General features: G+C 45.3%; 1 protein-coding gene across 4 annotated transcripts in view; it reads right to left on the reverse strand.

Annotated features, from left to right (window-relative positions):
• Nucleotides 1–19,078, reverse strand: part of Tiam1 (TIAM Rac1 associated GEF 1) — a 350,431-nt gene that overhangs the window by 156,611 nt on the left and 174,742 nt on the right. For 3 of the 4 annotated variants that reach the window (XM_060370704.1, XM_060370703.1, XM_060370702.1), the window contains one exon: nt 18,121–18,302. The gene's annotated coding sequence lies outside the window, so the exon portion shown is untranslated. Of the gene's footprint in view, nt 1–7,236; nt 7,393–18,120; nt 18,303–19,078 lie in introns of those variants that run through there. The other variant, XM_060370705.1, reaches the window with a different exon arrangement.

Genomic DNA, 19,078 nt, shown 5'->3' on the forward strand with positions numbered 1-19,078 from the left:
TTCCAATTTACAGCCAAAATGTTTCAAGAGAAAGTTTTGCATTGACACAGAGTATTAAAGGAACTTTTATTCACCTGGTTCAGTTGTCACGGTGGAGGCTTACTGCCTATGTCTGCTGACCTAGGCCTAACCCTAGAAGCTTCTAGCCTCTGTACAATCTAACCTAGGCCTAGAATGTTTTCAGCCTCTGAGACTTACTGCTTAACAAGCTCACCCTTTCTTGTTGTTACTGAGCTCTGGGCTGGCTCAACTCAGCTATTCTGGCTCAAAGTCCTCTCCCCGCTAATTTATTTAATCTGGCTTCTCTCTCAGCCCCTGAATTTCTCTGCTTGGCCTGAAACTATGAGCAGTCTTTTCTAATCTTCTGTGTCCTTCTCATTCTCTGCTCATTCTGTCTTCACTGGACTTCTCTGTCTGTAACCTGTCTCTCTATTACTATCCTGGCAAAACTCCTCCTCTCTGTCTACATGACCCATTAAATAGCTTCCATTTTCTCTCTTGTGAGAGTTGGGCATATCTTTGTCAAATCTTTCTCTGATTCATCACTTTTTCTGTCATTCAATTAGACATTACTTTCAAACATGGGTGCATCCTTCTACAAACTAACTTTACTTTCATTGTTTGGGATTAAAGGCGTGTACCTCCATGCCTGGACCTAAGCTTTTCTTTACCTGAAATTTGCTCTATACCAGGTTGGCCTTGAACTCAGATCTGCTTGCCTCGGTCTCCTGGATTAAAGGTGTGTTTGTATTCCAACCAGATCGCACAGATTAGAAGGTCTCTGGATGTGATCTTTTGCCAGAGCAGCCATGTTCTGAATGAAAATTCCTCTACAACAGAAGATGTGATGACTGAGTCTCGTTTCCTGTTGTGCTGTGATAATATACCTTGCTACAAACAACTTAAGAGTGAAATGGACTCACCCCATTGTGGGTGGAGCCACCCCTGGGCTGGTGGTCCTGGTTCTGTAAGAACGCAGGCTGAGCAAGACATGGGGAGCAGTAAGCAGCACTCCTCCATGACCTCTGCATCAGCCCCTGCCTCCACATTCCTGTCTGCTTCAGCTCCTGCTTTGACTGCCTTCAGTGATAAACAATGCTGTGAAAGCAGGAGCCAAATAAACCCTTTCTTCCCCAACTTGATTTTGGTCATACTGTTTCATCATAGCAATAGTCACCCTAAGCCAATGGATCTATGGGAATACAAATTTGCGTAAATATACACTAGAAAAATGGTAGAAATATGTTTAGCACTTTTTCAAAAAGTGTTGGAAATTCTGTCCTACTCTCCAGCTGAAAATTATTAAACTAATTTTTAGAAAACAAGTTAACAAATCAAATGACATTTTTAAGATTCTATTTATGTATGTATTTACCCATTTATTTATTTGTTGGCTGCCCTGGATTGTAGACCAGGCTGCCCTCAAACTCAGAGACCTATTTGCATCTGCCTTCCAAGTGCTGGGATTAAAGCTGCTACCACACTCAGACCATGACCTATTTTACTTGTGTGTGCCTGTGTGTACGTGTGTGTGAGTGCAGAAGCCCACAAACGCCAGAGGAAGTTGCCAGATCCCCTGGAGCTGGCTGTGAGCTGCTCAGTGTGTGTAAGGAAAATAAGACTAGGGTCCTAACTAGAGAGCAGCTGAGCCATCTTTCCAACTCTAAACGGGAACTTTTAATATCAAAATTCCAACACAAAAACCTGTTATACAGAAGACAGCCATTAGTATCGGCATTTGAACAGGGGAAGACATAAGAAAACCAAGTCCTGTTCCCATTCACGAAGTCTGCAAACCATAGTGAGACTCTGGCCCCACTTCTGTGATAAACCTCCATTTCAAAAATAACAAAGTGCCTCAAACAGCTGATAGCCAGGAGATCAGCCATGGGTGTTTGGGCCCTCAAAAGTCAGTGAGATAGGATGCAATCCAGAAAACTGAGCTGCATACTGGAGGCCATGGCTCCTGACAGCTCTTTGTGGCTAAATTCCTTGAGGTCATAAATTGACTGTTCTTGCTATATACCAAAAATCAAAAGCACCAGGACATTTTCCCACCAGGCAGTCACTCCGTTGTCGGTTTTTCTAGAGGATCATTGGAAGAAATGCCATTAAAGGGAGATTTGTAGACCTTGGGAGAAAAACGGAGTGTCACCTTGCTCCGTGAGTATGTCCCCCACTTCATAAATTTCCATTTAAAAAAAAAATATTTAAAATCCACAACACAAAACCCACTGTGCTGCCAAGCCCACAGTGGAGCATTCCACTCCAATCTTACTTTTCAATGCCTGCTTCGCTAATAATTACCTCTGCTTAAACTGTGTGTTTCTCAGCTCAGTTCCTTCCTCTGAAAAGACAAGAACCAGGAGGCTCCTACACTACCAATTTCATACTTGCCTGCAGAGGAATGCAGGTAGAAAAATATTAAAAGTCCTTGTTCTCCATAGTTAAAGAATTACGTTTTCATAACAAGTTGGGGGATGGACAGTACTACCTGGGATTAAACCGGGGTGTCGCTTGTGCTAGAAAAGCACTCAAGCTCTGGGCTTACATCCCCAGGCCAAGAGAAGAGAACATGGTGTGTCCCATGAAAATATTGCAATTCCTAATACACACCAGTCAAAGCTGAGCTGCGCTATCTCAGGCGGTGTTCACTGGCAGCCCAGAAACACCGGATCCCACAGTGCAAAGCGGGCCTGTGTGTTCAGAACCAAAGCTTCAGTGACACAGCACGTGCTCTGCCAGAAACGCCGTGGATTCATTACATGTTTCATTTTTTAATCAACTTTTTGGTCATCTAGTATTCAGAAATGTCTTGCTGTTGTCAAAGTTTACATGACTCTCACAGGCCATTCTGCAATTCCAACCACATCAGAACCACAGAATAATAAAATGAACTCTTGAACTCACAGTAGGGGATTTGGGAGATCCTGGACTACTAAGGCCCAGTGTCTGCAGGAGTGTTGAGCCTTTCCAACCACCTGGCTGGGGTGCTGGCGACCCACCATAGCTGTGCCTCTGTGTCACGCTTCCAACCCTTGTTTACCAGAAATGCACTGTGATTCTTGCGCTCGCTCTGTTGCCTTCTGAGGTCTCTCTGCTGGTTTAGAACTTGGACAAAGAAAGGATTCTCTGGACCCAGAAAGTTCTACCTCCTCCAATTTCACGTACGCTGACACTTGAAATACATGTTACTTTCTTATTTCAGGTCAGACTTTATGCACGCATGTGACAGAGAGCTCCACTGTGCATCCTTACTCTCCAGCGGCCCCACCTAGTAAACCTGGAACCAGCACACGCACCCCATAGCCTCCTTCAACAGGACTTGAAGAAGTCTTCATTTTTGTTCACTTTGCTTCGTGTTTTAAAGACAGAGCCTACTCTAGGTTGGCCTTCAGTAATCTAGCATAACCCTAAACTACCCATCCTCCTACCTCCACTTCCCAAGTGCTGGGAGTAACAGGCAGTAACAGACACCAATCCTGACTATGCAGGGCTGGGGATCTGATCCTGGGCTTTGTACATCCTAGATATGGACTCTAACAAATGAAATGCATACTGAACCTTGCTTTTTGAGCCATGGGCTAGCCTCAAACTCATGATCCCCCATGCCTCATCATAGAGTCACAGTGTTGGGGTTACAGATGTAAGCCACCATGCCTGACGCAGGGACTCTTTTCCCACCATAAAGAACCCCAGACTCAGGACAAAGGTGCACAGTGGAGTTAAACAGAAATTTTTCAAGGAAGGAATACTTTATTCCATTGTTCAAAATAGGTTTCCAGACCACGAATGGTTAAATAGGCCTGCCTGCATGCCAGGCCAATAAAAGTTCAAAATAAATTATCAACAGTTTAGTAGGCAGCTGAGCATTGACTCTACAGACACAGTGACTTTCCAAAACCCCAAAACCAACACTCTGCTTCATACTTACGATTTCTATTTGAAAGGCTGATCTGTAAAAGCTGCCAATTCTATCATGGTAAATCCAACAAGATTTCATACTTGGGAAATAAGATTTGGGGGGCTCAGAGACTAGAAGACTCAAGAATAAAAGAGTTCTGTACCTAAATTTCTTTGACAATAGTTTGCCTTTATCTTGGCAATGCTACCAGAAAGATAAGGCCTGGTTCCTCATTCAGAACGTTTCCTCGGGGTCTCCTGCATCTGGTGTCCTACTCTGCTGGCTCTGCGGCCTTACACACAGCACACAAGTGACTGCAGCATTTGTTTCTATCTCTAAAGAAAGGCTAAATGCCCAGATGGCAGCATAAATAAATGTCCCTCGTACAGAGGATCTGATAAATAATGATAATACATGTTCGAATGCCGCTCAACTAATTTACAAGGACATACTGGGGTTCCTGTTTTCAATTCTTTGGGGAGTGCATGCAAGGGTGTAGGCTGTGTTGTGAGGTAATCCCAGGTTCTTCGTTTTAAGAAGCTACCAAACTTCTGCACAGTGGCTACCCCATCTTACAGCTTCACCAACATCACACCAGGGTTCCATCTTCCCCACTCTCTCACCAATACCTGTTATTTTCCAGTTTAAAAGGGGGGGGGCAAAAAAGCTATGCACATGCATACACGCACACCGGGCTGGCAAAGTGGGACAAATGCTGGCAAGGCAAGCCTGACAAGCTAAGTTCGCTCGGGCCCCAGGACCCCTGCAAGAGTGTAAAGGAGAGAAGTCAACTCAGCCCACAAAGTTGTCCTCTGACCTCCACACACATGCAGTGTTACTCTCACACATCACCTGTATTCTTGCACAATAACAATAAAAGTCTGACACTTTATCATGCAGCCAGGCGTGGTGGTGCACACCACTGATCCCATAACCTGGGAGGTAGAGACAAATGGATCTCTATGAGTTCAAGGCCAGCCTGGTCTACACAGCCAGTTCCAGGCCAGTCAGAGCTACAGAGTGAGATCCTGTCTATGGGAAGTGGGGTGGGAATGCAAGCTCCATGACTTAAATTTAACCAGGCAGAGTTATATGGTAAAACAGTCTTTAAAACAAAAACAAAACAATCAAAACCACTCCATTGTACTGATTATGAACAGTACCCCTCTGTGATTTTGACTGGCATTTTTCTAATTATTCATGATGTAAAGTGTCTTTTTCACATGCTAATTCAGCTACCTGTATATCCTCTGGAGAAATGAAAATTCAAGTCCATTACCCATTTTATAACTGGACTGTGTTTAGTCACTGCTGAGTTTGATCACTGTGTTTGCAGCAGCCAGAAGGCGGAAACAGGTTTTTTTTTTTTTAAAAGCCCAATATTAGCAAATGTGATGCAGCCAAAGTCTCTAAGGAGGACCACAGTGTGTGCACGCCTTGGACACACACTGCTAGGTGAGACAAGCCAGACATAAAAGAAGTGACAGAGGAAGCTCCACTTACCCACAACAGGTAAAGTCACAAACGGGGTGTAGGATGAAGGTTAGTAGGGCCTGTGGCAGGTTGGGTGGACGGTGAGGAATGCAGAGTGATTGCTTAATGGGGTGGTTTCTTTTGGGGATGATGAAAATTCTGAAAACTGCGGTGATAATTGCACAATCACACATTTAAAATGGTTAATTTTATGTTGGGCATATTTTACCACACAAAAGAAATACCTCCGCACATGGTCTGTTTAGTTTATACTTCTAAGTATAATTATTCAAAAAAAAGTAAGTCAGAAAGTTTTAAAGAGTGTCTTCTGTCAATGACGGCTCTGAAATAATTGATGAGCCAGAACGACACTGAGGGTACATGGAGTCAGGAGCTCGGAACAACCCCAGAGGTACTGTAAACAGTAGGTGATGGCACCGACTCCTACCTTACAGAACCACACAAAGAACTGTGAGGAGGAAAGTGACCCCAGAGAGTCCCTGCAGAGAGACAGGAAGTTACAAGGAAGAAATGCAGGGGGGGGGGGACTGGTACAAACAGGGTCAACAAGTCCCACAGGACGTCACCATGTGTCCAGCAGACATTGTTCTCTGAGAGCGCCATGTTCCTGTGTTCTTCTGTGCTCCTCAAACACTCCAGGAAACAAATCTAAAGTAAGAGAAACTGCTCCTCATGCATGTAAGAAACCACATGGACAGAATTAATCATAGCAAAGGTTAGCCCTCCCAGATACGGCATTAAAAAAGTAATAAGATAAAATAAACCTCAAGGCTAGAAATGCTGCACTGCTGGTGAGGGCACTTGTCACTATGTCTGACCACCTAGTTTGGTCTCCAGCACCCATGGAAAAATACTAGCATCCCTCCACGGAGCCCCAACTTTGACAGGAGCAAAAGGACTGACTTCCCAAGAAGAGAATGCAATACTCAGGGAGGAGACAAAGGACTTTTTTATTTATTTTGCCCCTCAAAGAATAAAGTAGATTTCTAGGCTATTTCCTTGGGCTCTAATTTTATTTAAGGAACATTCTAGTAATATCTCCCACCAACTAGGGTCTTTATGGAATCAGGAAATTGGGATAAACAATGTGACAATAATGCTCAGAGCATGGTCCTGTGACAAGAGTACACTTGAGAATTTACTCAGGGAGACCTTCACCCAAAATAACACGTGTCCACCCTGTACCTGTGCTAACAGATCCGAGCCTGCCTTGAAGATGGAAAATAAACAGGAGCCCATACAGGGATGGCGTGAGGGGCTGACACACTTGCCTTTCCAATACTTCATATTGCTTGCTTCCACACACGAATGTCAAGAAAGGCAATGTTACGTTGTAAAAATCAATAGCGCACTTGATAGTAACTGCTAGAAATGTCAGTAAATGGAGCTAAAGATTTTCTGTTTAAAAATCAAAGAACCCCACTCGTTTGTGGACCAACTGTGTACACACACTTCACACCCTGCCAAGTGCTTTTCTCCACTTGTCAAGCAGCAGCCCTTGATCTCAGTGAGAGGAGCCCGGCTCCCCTCCCACCGGCCAGCAGCTGGATTCCCCACTGCTAATGACAGACAGGACCAAGCCGCTTCCTCCTTGCTTTTGTTCTGCTTTGCTCTTCCGATGGACTAAACCCCATGCCTCCTTTGTCAGAAAGGAATGGCTCTCTTCCTGGCTTGTTCTATTAAGGGGATGCATTCTGGAAGCAGAGCATTTGGGCACAAGGGGAGGGCCAAGCTACTAACTAACTAAAAATTACTTATTAGCAGCTGGACAGCCAGCTGACTGCCTACCTAACTGCCTATCAAACCAAAAGGATGGAAAGAAAACCCAAGTGCCTTACCAGCCAGCTGTATCATCCCCGGTCCTCACCATGTAGCACCAGAAAACTCTCAAGGAGGCCATACGGAGACAGCAGGGACAACATGCAGGGACAATGCTGACAAGCTGGGGTGAGACTGCTCTCTGTGTTAGTCGGCTGGGGCATTCCCACCAGGAAACACTTGCAGAGAACCTCTGATGAAAGACAAGGTCGGGCGCAAATGCTCGTTACTCTGCTGGCCTAGAGGCTGGCCCTCTGTGCTCTTCTGCAGCAGTGATTAAAGTGATTTCCTTCTACCCTTTCTTACCTTCCAGTAACGTGAGGCTTAATTAATATGCACTTGGGGTTTTAAGATCACTAGATGAAAAGAGGACCAGATGTGAATGTTATTATTATTTTTGTTCAAAGTAGACCAGTCCACTAACATCTGCATACAAGTTTACCACCATGTGCCACTTAAAGAGGCAAACCGGGTCAGATGCCAAAAAAATTCAGGCTTGTGTTTCTGAAGGCTTTCGAGAGCCACCACATGTGTTCAGGCAATGATTTCAGACGAGGCTCCTGAGAGAAGGTTAACTTGCCAGAGTCACAGAAGGAAGTGCGCAATGGAGAGGGAGCAAGAGCAAGCCTGGAGCTGAAGGGCAGAGCGGAGCCAAGGGTGCAGAGGAGGGCTCTCCGGTCGGGGGGCAAATGAACGCTGGGCTGCAGAGAACTGTAAATACCTTCAAGCTCTTTTCATCTCTCCCTGCACTCCTCAGAGAATTCTTCAGCTAACTACCCTCAAATGATGAAAGGCCCTTTGCTTACCAACTATAAAGACGGAGATTTATGCCTAGAAAAGCTTAAATTTTATTAATACAGACCCGATGGCACGGGGGGGGGGGGAGGATCGGATTGTGTGTGCAATAACAAAATTTAATCAGGGATTAAGAGACATGGACGGCTAGAAGCAGTGGTCCAAACGAGGAAGTTGCTTGGTCCACCCGAAACGCAAGAGCGTATTAACACCTGAATCAGATTTGGCTTCCCTTATACCATGGCCCTCAAAAGGCCTCTATTACACCATGCCCCTCTCACCCTTATCCCCTTGACTTTCTCTCTCGCTGTTTCCAACCAAGCCTCAGGGGTCTTCATGAAAATCCCCCCAAATAACAGGCCCAGCTCTGTTGCCCTCTATTACCCTAAGAGCTCAGTCCTTCGCCCCTCATCATTCTTGGTATGGTGTCACCAGAAAGGAGCCCTTCCTGTATAACCCTTCTACCCAAACCCATCATCTCCATGATCATGGTACCTTCCAGGTGGCACATGGGCTCTCTTCCTCCTTCGGAAGGTACAAGAGGGCAGAGAGATTCTTCTAACTCTTGTTCACTACCAAAGCCGCACTCCCCGGAACCTGAGCATGGCCCAAGCAGAGCCTGCAGTAACCGCAGGACCAGGATGCTGACCTCAGACAGCAAAAGACAACCCTGCCAATGACTGTTCTGGGAAAACTGTCACACCAGTTCAGTTCCATGCCCATGTGCTCTGTGCACAGACCCTAGAAACTCCTCATGAAAAAGGTATGAAGGCCAGCGTGAACTCTGACCGTTCAGGGTCCCCAGGACTTTTAATTACTCTCAGAGCCTTACCAACTCTTAACCACCCCCAAACCCAGAGGATCTGACCAACACAGAAGGAACCAAAGCAATCAGAAAAAGAAGAAAAGACCTTTAGTATCAACAACACTACCCCAGCACATGACCAGGCAGGGGCAAATAGGCCCTATAGACCAGTGACTCAACTAGGAAACCACCAGGACAGAGACTGTTCTTGTCACATCCCAATTCTGCACACACAGAAACAATTCTTGATGTAGGAACTTCTTGTGCTGCCTAGCAACTACGACCCAAGCACAAGGTCTCCAAGGACTTTAAGAATTAACCCAAGCCAAGCAATAGACTTTTGACTGGATCCCCTGGGCAGAATACAGGGCTATATCTCCTTAGCTTGGGTTTCTATGTTGTTGCTACACTCTAAAATTTTACTATATAGATTGTTTTAAGTCATAGCAAAAAGACAGAGTTATCCTCATAGACTTTTTGTTTCGTAAGACAACTCCTCCCCTTCCGCCCACATTCCCCACTAGGGAAGGACATTTGTTAAAACCGATGAACCCACGTAACAGATCACTATTACCACAAATCCTTCATTGACATTACTCACGAAACTGTGCACTCTCAGGAAGTGGAGAGACCATATATCATGCATTTACCTCTGTCTCCCACCTAGCCACCCTTCCCTGTTCCCCAGTCCCCAACAACCTAACCTACAGTCCTTTCAGGCCTTTTTAAGGCTTGCTCATTTCTTGTTAGCACTGTGTAATACTCTATCATGTGAGGTAGGCTTCCACCTACTGAAAGATATCTTGGTCAAACCCTAGTTTGGACAATTCTGAGTAAAGTTGCCATGAGCCAGAGGTGCAGGGTTTGGATGGAGAAGATGCACCAAGAGAAATGCAAACATGGTCTTACTGAGCAAGCCTAAGACAAAATGAGCCTCACACTCTCTAGAAAGCTGCCTCTTTCTAAGAACACTTGACAAATTAAATCTGGCAATGAGTCTGGTTTTAGTTTTACACACAGATGAATCCATTTCTAAAATGATGCTTTTCCCCAGGCACTTCAAACAGATTTATAAAACCCTAAATGTGACATGAGATTCAGATACTTTCATTTGTACCTATTAAATTAAATGCATCTGTAGAACTCAAGCGTTCAAATCCCTACATGTGACCTGAACACAGGACTAAACAGAGGAGGTATTGGAGACCTGAGGGACTGTGCTGCTTCAAACACATAACCAGGTGGTCAATGAAGATCAAGAGAAACTTTCAAACAAAGACATGTGGAAGCCTCTGGAACTGGATAAAGAAAACAGGGATGTAACCAACTACCCAACAACTAATGATCAAACAAAAGACACAAGAATCAGGGCCAGGCTGTAGTTCAGCAGTAAAGCATTTACCTAGCATCCATGAGGCCAAGGATTCATCCTGACCAATGACAGATAGATAGATAGATAGATAGATAGATAGATAGATAGATAGATACAGATAGAGAGACATAGATATAGATAGATAGATAGATAGATAGATAGATAGACAGAGACAGATAGATAGATGATAGATAGGTAGATAGACAGAGAGACAGATATAGACAGACAGACAGACAGACAGATAGATAGATAGATAGATAGATAGATAGATAGAGACAGATAGAGAGACAGAGACAGATAGATAATAGATAGATAGAGACAGAGATAGATAGATAGATAGATAGATAGAAACAGATAGCTGTAGAGAGACAGACAGATACATACATACATACCTATATATAGACATAGAGACAGATACATTCATACATACATACATACATACATGATTTCTGAGATATAGGCAACTCAGATCACATGGGTCAAAACTGTAGGAAAAGTGAATTTCATCACCTCAAACCAGACTGCAGACCTCAGACTAAATTGTTTTTATGGTCGTTAATCACAGCCAGGATTAGGGGCTGTGTGAAGGAAAGTCGGAGGAATGGTATCTGAGAACAAACTCATGTTGTAAGAAATTCCAAAACGAAAACTGATTCTTAGCATGAAGGACCCTAAACTATCAATGGCTCACAACCACAAATCCCCAACCACGGAAAGTGGTTTGATAAACCCAATGCAAGGCATTAGAAGGCCTCATTCCTAACTGTCCTGTCCCCAGGGAAGGCTGGCACCAGACAAGAGAATCCCTAGCCTGTTTCCCACAGTCTCATGGCCTTGGGCTGACCCATACATCCCAGTCTAGGTGGCAGACAGTGGCCCTGGAAGGAGCCCCATCTGCAGGAATTAGTGTCATTCAAGTGACAGAAGCAGGAGGTTCATGATCTAAATGGCACCCCCATTCCAATGCACTCTTCAGAAGAGGGGGACCAGTGAACACCTGGGCCTGCCTTTTGCTTTCCTTTAACTCCCAAGTCCCAGTGAAACTGTTAGCCTTGTATAATGTATCCAATTACTGAAGGAAAGCAAGTTACCCACTCTTGTGTTTCCCTCAGCTGGCAAGCAGCAACATAGTGTCTTTTCCCATTTGGGTAATTTCCCTCCTGATGAAAATTACTTCCAGATCCTGTGTTTTCTGTAGTTTGCATTTTCAACCTACATGAAACCTCCTAGTGCTAGAGAAGAAAGGAAGGGCAGTAAAAGAACTCACCCATTTTAAACATAACATCTACACACATGTCCAGCCACAGAACTTGGGTCTGATGAATAAATACGTTCAGTCCAAGGCTGTGTCTTGACAGATTCATGTCCATATACGTAAAAGGCTTAGGTAATGGATGGCTTTTTTGTTGGCTTTCTATTGAGGATCTACACTTGTAGGTCAAGTGGTCTTTCAATTCACCATGAGACTCATGCTGTTCTCAAACTGCAATTCTCTGCCTGGACCATGAACCCCTGAGTGACCGGATCACAGGCATAAGCCAACACATGTTAGGAAAAAAACTCTACAGAGGGTAAGACTTTTACCCCTGACCAGACCAGTTGATCAAAATCAGAAGCAGGAAGGGCCCAAGAAGAACGATTATGAGTCTCTGGACTTTGTCTTGTCCACTGAATGCTCTTTTCCCAAATTCACTAAGTAAACAGCAAGTGGCAAATAAATCATTTTACCTAATATAAGCAGCTATGCTTATCATAAAGCAAAATGAGATGAACAAGTTATGGGAAAGGGCTGACAGGTGGGAGGCAGAAAGGGCAGTGGGTGGATAATCAGAACCCATGGATGGCATATCTGTACAAAACTAAGAACATGGTTAACACAAAAGGAAAAATCACCCTCCTGGAAGAGTGATTTCTAGCAAAATAGATAGAAACACTGGAACCACACAGGGAAAAAAAAAAATGTTCACAGCAGGACCAGGAAACTGTGCAACAAAACTCCCAAACTCACATCCCTGGGAGTCACTCCAGGGGTGTAAATAAAAAGCCCATTGGCTGAACCCACATGTCTGACAACAGAAAAATGAGTTTGTAAGATGTGGTATAAGCATAGATGGAATTTTTTTTTTTTATTCGTAGAGAAGCAGGAGGTCATGATCATTTGTAGGGAAGTGGGGACAACTGGAAATAATCACAGGAAACAAGTTAAGCCAGTGTCAGAAAAACAAGTATGTGGTGCTCCCACTTACGGTTCCTCGGTTTTATGCATCTGTGCATTTATGACACAAAACTCCCTAATAAAAAGGACCAACAGGATGGGGTAGGATGAGAAAGAGCAGGGCAGGGAAGATGGAGGAACATTCATAAGCTATGTACATGTATGAAAAAGCCTTTGTGTTACAGTACCATGTACAATGAATATATACAAAGGAAAACAAATTTAAAGTCTACTGGGTTGGACCTTATGAGGACTCTAGCCTCTTAGGTGCATGTACAATTTAGATTCCTGTACTCACTGAGAAAAAATAATATTAATAATAAAGCAGAAATACTATACCCAAAGCCCATAGAGGTTGCCTGTCCCAACTTGAAATAAATGCAGGTGCACTCCCCATCTGATGATGGAGTTCCTTCCCAATTAAAGCACTGCCTAAAGTCAAAAGCGCATCTCCCATACTTGACCTACTAAACAGCATAGTTTAGCACTGCTGCACACGGTAGATGGCGGCACGCTTCCCTAGCCACTGGGTAGCTGACAGTGAGCTGTCAGTCATCAGTGCTGTCCAGCACTGACACCAAAAACAGTAAGTATGCTATGTCCATAAGCTATGCACAGTTGCATTCCGGAGAAAGCTCCAAATTTACAATTGAAAGTGTGGTCTACACCCTTGTAAAACCGAAAGGTGTAGCATAACCCATCCTAATTCTGGGGCCATTTATTTGTATTACAGATAAACAGTGTTCTTCCCATAAGAAGGAAGAGAGTGTCCTGAGTAATGACCCCCATCTTCAGGCCTCACACTTTTCTGGCTAATATCCTGACACACCCTGTCCTTCTCATGATCCAGCCATCCCTTTCTCCTTACAGTAGTAATTCCAGGGTAGAGGGGGAATCATACATCACACATCACTGGCCCTCCCGAGGGCACCTCCAAAGGGCACACTCCCAGCCATATAACAAATGATTTGCTAATAGAATAAATTACTGAACTCTCCAAATTCACCCCCTCAAAGAAACAGCAAACAGATGCCACTCAGCCTGAATGCATGGCCATGATTTGATCCATTGGGACTTCTATAAACACATTAGAAGACTAAGTATCAACAGTTTCTTAGCCGAAGGCTAGAATCACAAGCTCTTTCAGTGGACTCTTGTAACTTGGTTTTTGCACCGTGGTCAGAGGCCATGCCTGGTTTGTAAGCAGCCAATGGCAGCATCCTCTACTGCGCAGTCAAAACTTTAGCTCTTCTAAAGCCTTCTCATGTTCACTCACTGTCAATCCTTCTGGTTCTTTCAGCGTTCTGCTGTTTCACACCCTCCCTGTCTGAGTGCTCTTCTTCATTATAGTATTTCCTTTTTTTCCATCAAAACCTTTGGTCCTCATTACACAGACTGTGCTGTTTAATCGGCTGGAAACCACACATATAAGCGCCACTCCACTCTCCCCTGACTGCCTGGGAGTCAGTGCCCTCCCCTGAGCCTAAGCCAGGTTTCTGGGAGAGAGCTTTTTCCCCAAAACCTTAAAGTAATGACAAGCAGTCCCTCACCCACCCCCAGTCTGGTCCATTCATTCTGGAGGGAAAATTAAACTCCACAGAGCATCAATTAAGGCCTGTGCTCTGCGATCTCTGGCTCCTTCCCAAGCTAAACACTTATGTAAATCCAAGTGCACTGCTGTCTGGACTGAACACAGAGCAGAGCACCCAGCTTTTCTGGAGCTTTCCTTCTGTCTACCCACTGTCAAGCGGGTATTTCCCAGGCAATCTCTCCCCTCCCACAGAGACTGGCTGCAACCACTCTACCCCCACCCAGGCAACCAAATGTGACATCAAAGGAGCTCCGGAATAGCCATCTGTCCCTGCCATGCCAATGTTTATGCAATGTGGGCAGGAGAGGGACAAGCCAGGGAAGTGTATCCCAAGCATCAATCTCCAAGCACCAGCCTCCTATACACACACACACCACAGACTGATCCACAGACCAATAGCATTCAAGACCTTCCATCCAGATGGTCTCCTGCTTCCTACAAGAACTAGAAAGGGACTTTTCTGAAAGAATTCAAAGAGCCAGATCCATACACTCCGCTTGTGGGCAAACAGCTAAAACTAAAGGGAGATTCCTAACTGTGCAGTTTTTCAAATATCTACCCACTCCCCGAGCCACACCTAGTGTGTTTCAAGTAACACTGACTAACAAATTCACAAAACACTGAAGACCTTGTCAGCACAGAACTGAACACAAAGGCCTCTGCATTCTAGAGGTAATGTGACATCGTCATCAAAGGCCTTGTTTCTCTCTAGAGTCAATGTGACATTGTCATCAAAGACCCTCTAGAGTCGATGTGACATCATCAAAGGCCCTGTTTCTCTCCAGAATCTATAGGGCATCATCATCAAAGATCCTATTTCTCTTTAGAACTGAAGTTCTGCGTGCATAGGGACAGAAGTCAGATAGGGCACTGTGATCGGTTCAGTGCAGCTATGTTGGTACCATCTCTGGACTCAAAAAAGGGACTCACACATGCCACAGGAAGGAGGTTTGGCCACACAGCCAGCCCACAGGAAGGAGGTTCGGCCACACAGCCAACCCCCCTAACCCCTTCTCTGCATCCACACTCAACCAGCCGCAGACTCAAAGCACTTCAGGAACTCAAATGTACTTCTGTACAATACAAGTACAGATAAATTTTCTGTCATTTTTCTCTAAATAACAATGTGCTACAACTAATTTCATAGCATTTATGTGGTACTAGGCATTGTAAGTGTCAAAAGATGAGTTATAGTGCACGGGAGGGTACATACAGTGCCTTGAGGACTTGAATATCTGCATGTTTTGAGACCCAAAGAGAAGATCTTGGAACTCGTCTCCCTACCCTGACTGAGAGTACTTAGCTGAGTGGCAGGTACACAGGAGGTGCTCAATGTGTGTAGTCTATTATTTATTTAGAGACAGGGTCTCACTAAGTAGCCCTGGATGGCCTGGAACCTGCTATGTAGACTAGACTGGCTTCAAACTCAAGGAGACCAACTTGTCTTTGCCGAGATTTGATGTTATGTGCCACCATGCCTAGTATGCAGTCTCTTTCCTTGTGCTTTCTGACTTCCGGGTTAGCCATCTTTCCACTTCCTTATAATGAAGGACACATACAAGGAGGCAGAGCATGTCCAGTATTTTGCTGATTGCTGTGGACAATGGCTGGCCACCAGAGAGAACTCAACACACTAAATTCCAACTGACATCTTTGGTATCTTTCAAAGAGGGGAATGGAGCAAGACGCTTGGCAAGTGTGTCTTCCCATTTCCAAGGAACAAACATAGCCACGGGCCTGACTGCTGGGAGCAAATGGACATTATTCATCACATAAACCTGCTTTGGCTCCCTTGGGGTGGATGGCTGGGCTCTGCGCTTGGAGCCAAGGGATGATGCATGCATCATATAATTCAGCTGGAGCAGCTGCAGTGTGAAAACACACCGGCTCAGACAAGCACAGGCCCCCTCCGGCCCTGCCCCTCGCTTCCTCTCAGTCTGGCTCTCTCACCTGGGTGTTTCCCCTCATTTGGAGAACTTAGAAAAAAACTTGATGTTTCTCTGGATGTCTCTGAGCAGGTTTTAGGTGATCTCTAAAGGCTTCCTAGACATTCTATGTGGGCCAGAGCTCTAAAGATTTTCAATAGTCTCAGAGAAGAAGGTGTTCATGAGGAAGAGAAAGCAGGCAACACTGGGATCTGGGCTAAAAAGGTCAGAAGGTCGAGGGTGGGAAGGCAGCAGGAGGCAGACTTGACCTCGGGGAGAGCCGAGCAATGATCAGTGAGCAGAGGGAGACTGCTCCAAGAGGAAGCCTGGCAAGGACACCGCATCCTGACACAGGGCTGACAGATCCAAGAGCAGTGTCTTCTGAAGTGCTAAAGTGCCCTATGCAGCCACCACAGAGTATAAGGGAAGAGTTTAAGGGAAAGGACAAGCAGCCCCACAGCAAAGAAGTCCCCAGGGCACCTCAGCTGAGAGAACCCGGCTCTAGCTGGGGCACCAGGGTCTGCATCCCAGCTCCACCATAGCCCAACCTTGTGCTCTAGGCAACTGACTTAAGCCAGAGACAAGACATAATGCATGGTGTGCTAAGCCACAGAGGGAAGGAAGCCACAAGAAGTCATGGGGAAGGGACAAGGTGAAATTTCAGTGCTGGCTTGGAACAGGAGCACCTTACAAAGAATAGAGGTTGGGAATTCCTGGGGACTTGATCAAAAGGGGAACCAAGCTCTCTCACGGAAGTTCTCCCACAGAAAGAGACTAGAGCACACATGGTGGGAGAAATTTGCGGGAAGGAAAACGGGTCCCATGGTTAAGGGACAGAAGATAGGCAGAGTGCACTACTATACAGGGGAAATTGCTGCTGACATCATCTCTACCTCTCAAAAAGAGCACATAATCCAATCAGGGTCACACAGTGTGATATAAACATCCAAGGAGCTTTCTGTAGCAGCTGCTGGGCATGTCAGAGGGGAGTGGCCAAGGCTGGCTTCTGGCAGGGAGGAGCAACAGGCAATACTGGAAGAACAGGTTACAGCAGGGCAGGACCGAGGAGCAGGACCTGGAATGCTGGTGGGAAACCTTAGAAGCTCGCAGGGGTCAGGCAGCAGGAAGCAGCTGCCATTCTTGTTCCTCTTTTGTTCCAAGCCAGCAGCTACCAGCACCTTACCAAAACCTGTCTAACACCAAAAAAATAAGCAGACAATTTTCTTTCACCACGGCTTGGGTAAGTTAGTGGGAAGCAGGCAAACCTGGGAAGAATAACAATTTCTCACTGTTTAAGGTTCCTTTTAGGAAAAGATACTGATTTTATTTTATGTGTAGGAGCGTTTTCCCTGGATGTATGTACATGGACCACATATATGTCAGGTGTCTGTGGTGGCCAGAAGAGGGCATCGGATCCCTTGGAACTACAATTAAGGACAGCTGTGAACCACCACAAGAATGATAGGAATTGAACCCAGGTCCTCTGGAAAAACAGAAAGTGCTCTTAAGTGCTGAAACACTGTTCCATCTGCTCAAAAGTACCTCTTGGTGTTGATCTTTCTCTCCCAATGATTTCAGTGGGAACTACAGAATGACAACACTGTACCCAGTCACAGAGGAGAAATGGCAGTGTATATGGCCCTTTCTGTCAGACTTCCAAGGAGGAAAGGAAGATGCCTTGCTGAAGCCTTTCTCCTTCAGTGACTCCTGCATGCTTAGCCCCAGACCCCTCTAGTAAAGCTCCAGTCTCACCAAGCAATGCTCCCCCCATGAAATCTCACACTTTCCCCAAGCACATGTTACAGGTAAAAGAGGACTGAGTCTCTTATGTTACATGATCCTACATGCAAGAAGCATATACATTGGGATACCAACTTTCTCGCGATGCTGTCACATCTGTTCTTGCTTCCCTTTTTGTAGCACCATACAAGCATGCAAAGGGAAGTCAGGAACACAGAGCTATGAAGTCTCCCAAACAATGTCACAGTGTTGAGAAGCTGACAAGCTGTGCCCTAGGAATCTGAAGCCTTCCCACATTTCAGAGCCTCTGATCCTGAGTGTGGAGAGCAACAGCCTCCATCTCACCAGAGCCAGTCACCAATACCAGACTTTCCATTATCCCAGAGCAGAGGGCTGTGCAACACTCTAAGAAAGACGTGAAGGTTTTAGAAGTCAAATCATTCTGCAAATGCCATACTTACCCCAGGCCAAATAGAAGAGCCCTGGTCAGGATCTCCAAAGGTGCCATCTGAAGGAACCGCTCATGTCCTGAGGGAGGGACTAGAATTCAGAACATCATAGTCTCTGGGACTGACGCCCTTGCCTCTTTCAAGGTCTTGCTTTTGGGTCTGGAAAGGTTGGTTTCAGTCCACAATAGTTCTACCTGTCAGAGCAGATAAAGAATGGGTTTAGGCCATTTTGCATATATTTCAAAAACACTTATAAGTGGTGTTGTTTAACAGTTTGCTCCAAGATTGACATATTCCATCCTTACCCATCAAGGTAAACTACTCAAAATAGTTTTAGGAAGTCCCTAAAACTGACCAGATTAACTAGGCCCCTTCCTGTCAGGGTAAGCAGGAAAAGCCATAAAAAAGAAGATTCTCAAACAAGACAAGCTGCAAAGAAGACTCTGAGACTAGATCAGCTGCCCGGAAGGAACAGAAACCAGCTGAGATGCCTGGAAGGTTTTGACCAGAGTCCCTTGGAAAGGACATTGTCCAACCTGTTGAGCTTCCTGTAGGCTGTGCTGTGTGCTTTGGGTTCCCAGCTTTGTGAGCTGTCACCCATGTTGGGGTTGGCTTTGATGATAGAGCTGTCTTTAAGTATTTCTGCTCTTCTAAGTAACTCCTCACCCTATGTCCCTGTAACCCCAATGAGACTCACTGGTTCACCAAGCTAGACTTTGGTGGTATCTCTATCTGGTCTGTCACGGGAGTCTATAACCAGAGTAAGTAGATGTGCATATTGAGGCTCCCCAAGAAAAGTTTTTCACGCAAGTAGAGGACACAGGAAAAGCACTTCACAAGTCACAGACAGTACCTCTGCGCCGAGCACAACATGGACACTTGGGAAAGCAACTGTTGTTTGAGGGCTCCAAGGGACATTTCCAGGCTCTTCCTCTACTAGGCTTTGCAGACATGGGCATGGCAGGGACTG

This window comes from Meriones unguiculatus, chromosome 17 (assembly GCF_030254825.1).
Source record: "Meriones unguiculatus strain TT.TT164.6M chromosome 17, Bangor_MerUng_6.1, whole genome shotgun sequence".
Lineage (NCBI taxonomy): Eukaryota > Metazoa > Chordata > Mammalia > Rodentia > Muridae > Meriones > Meriones unguiculatus.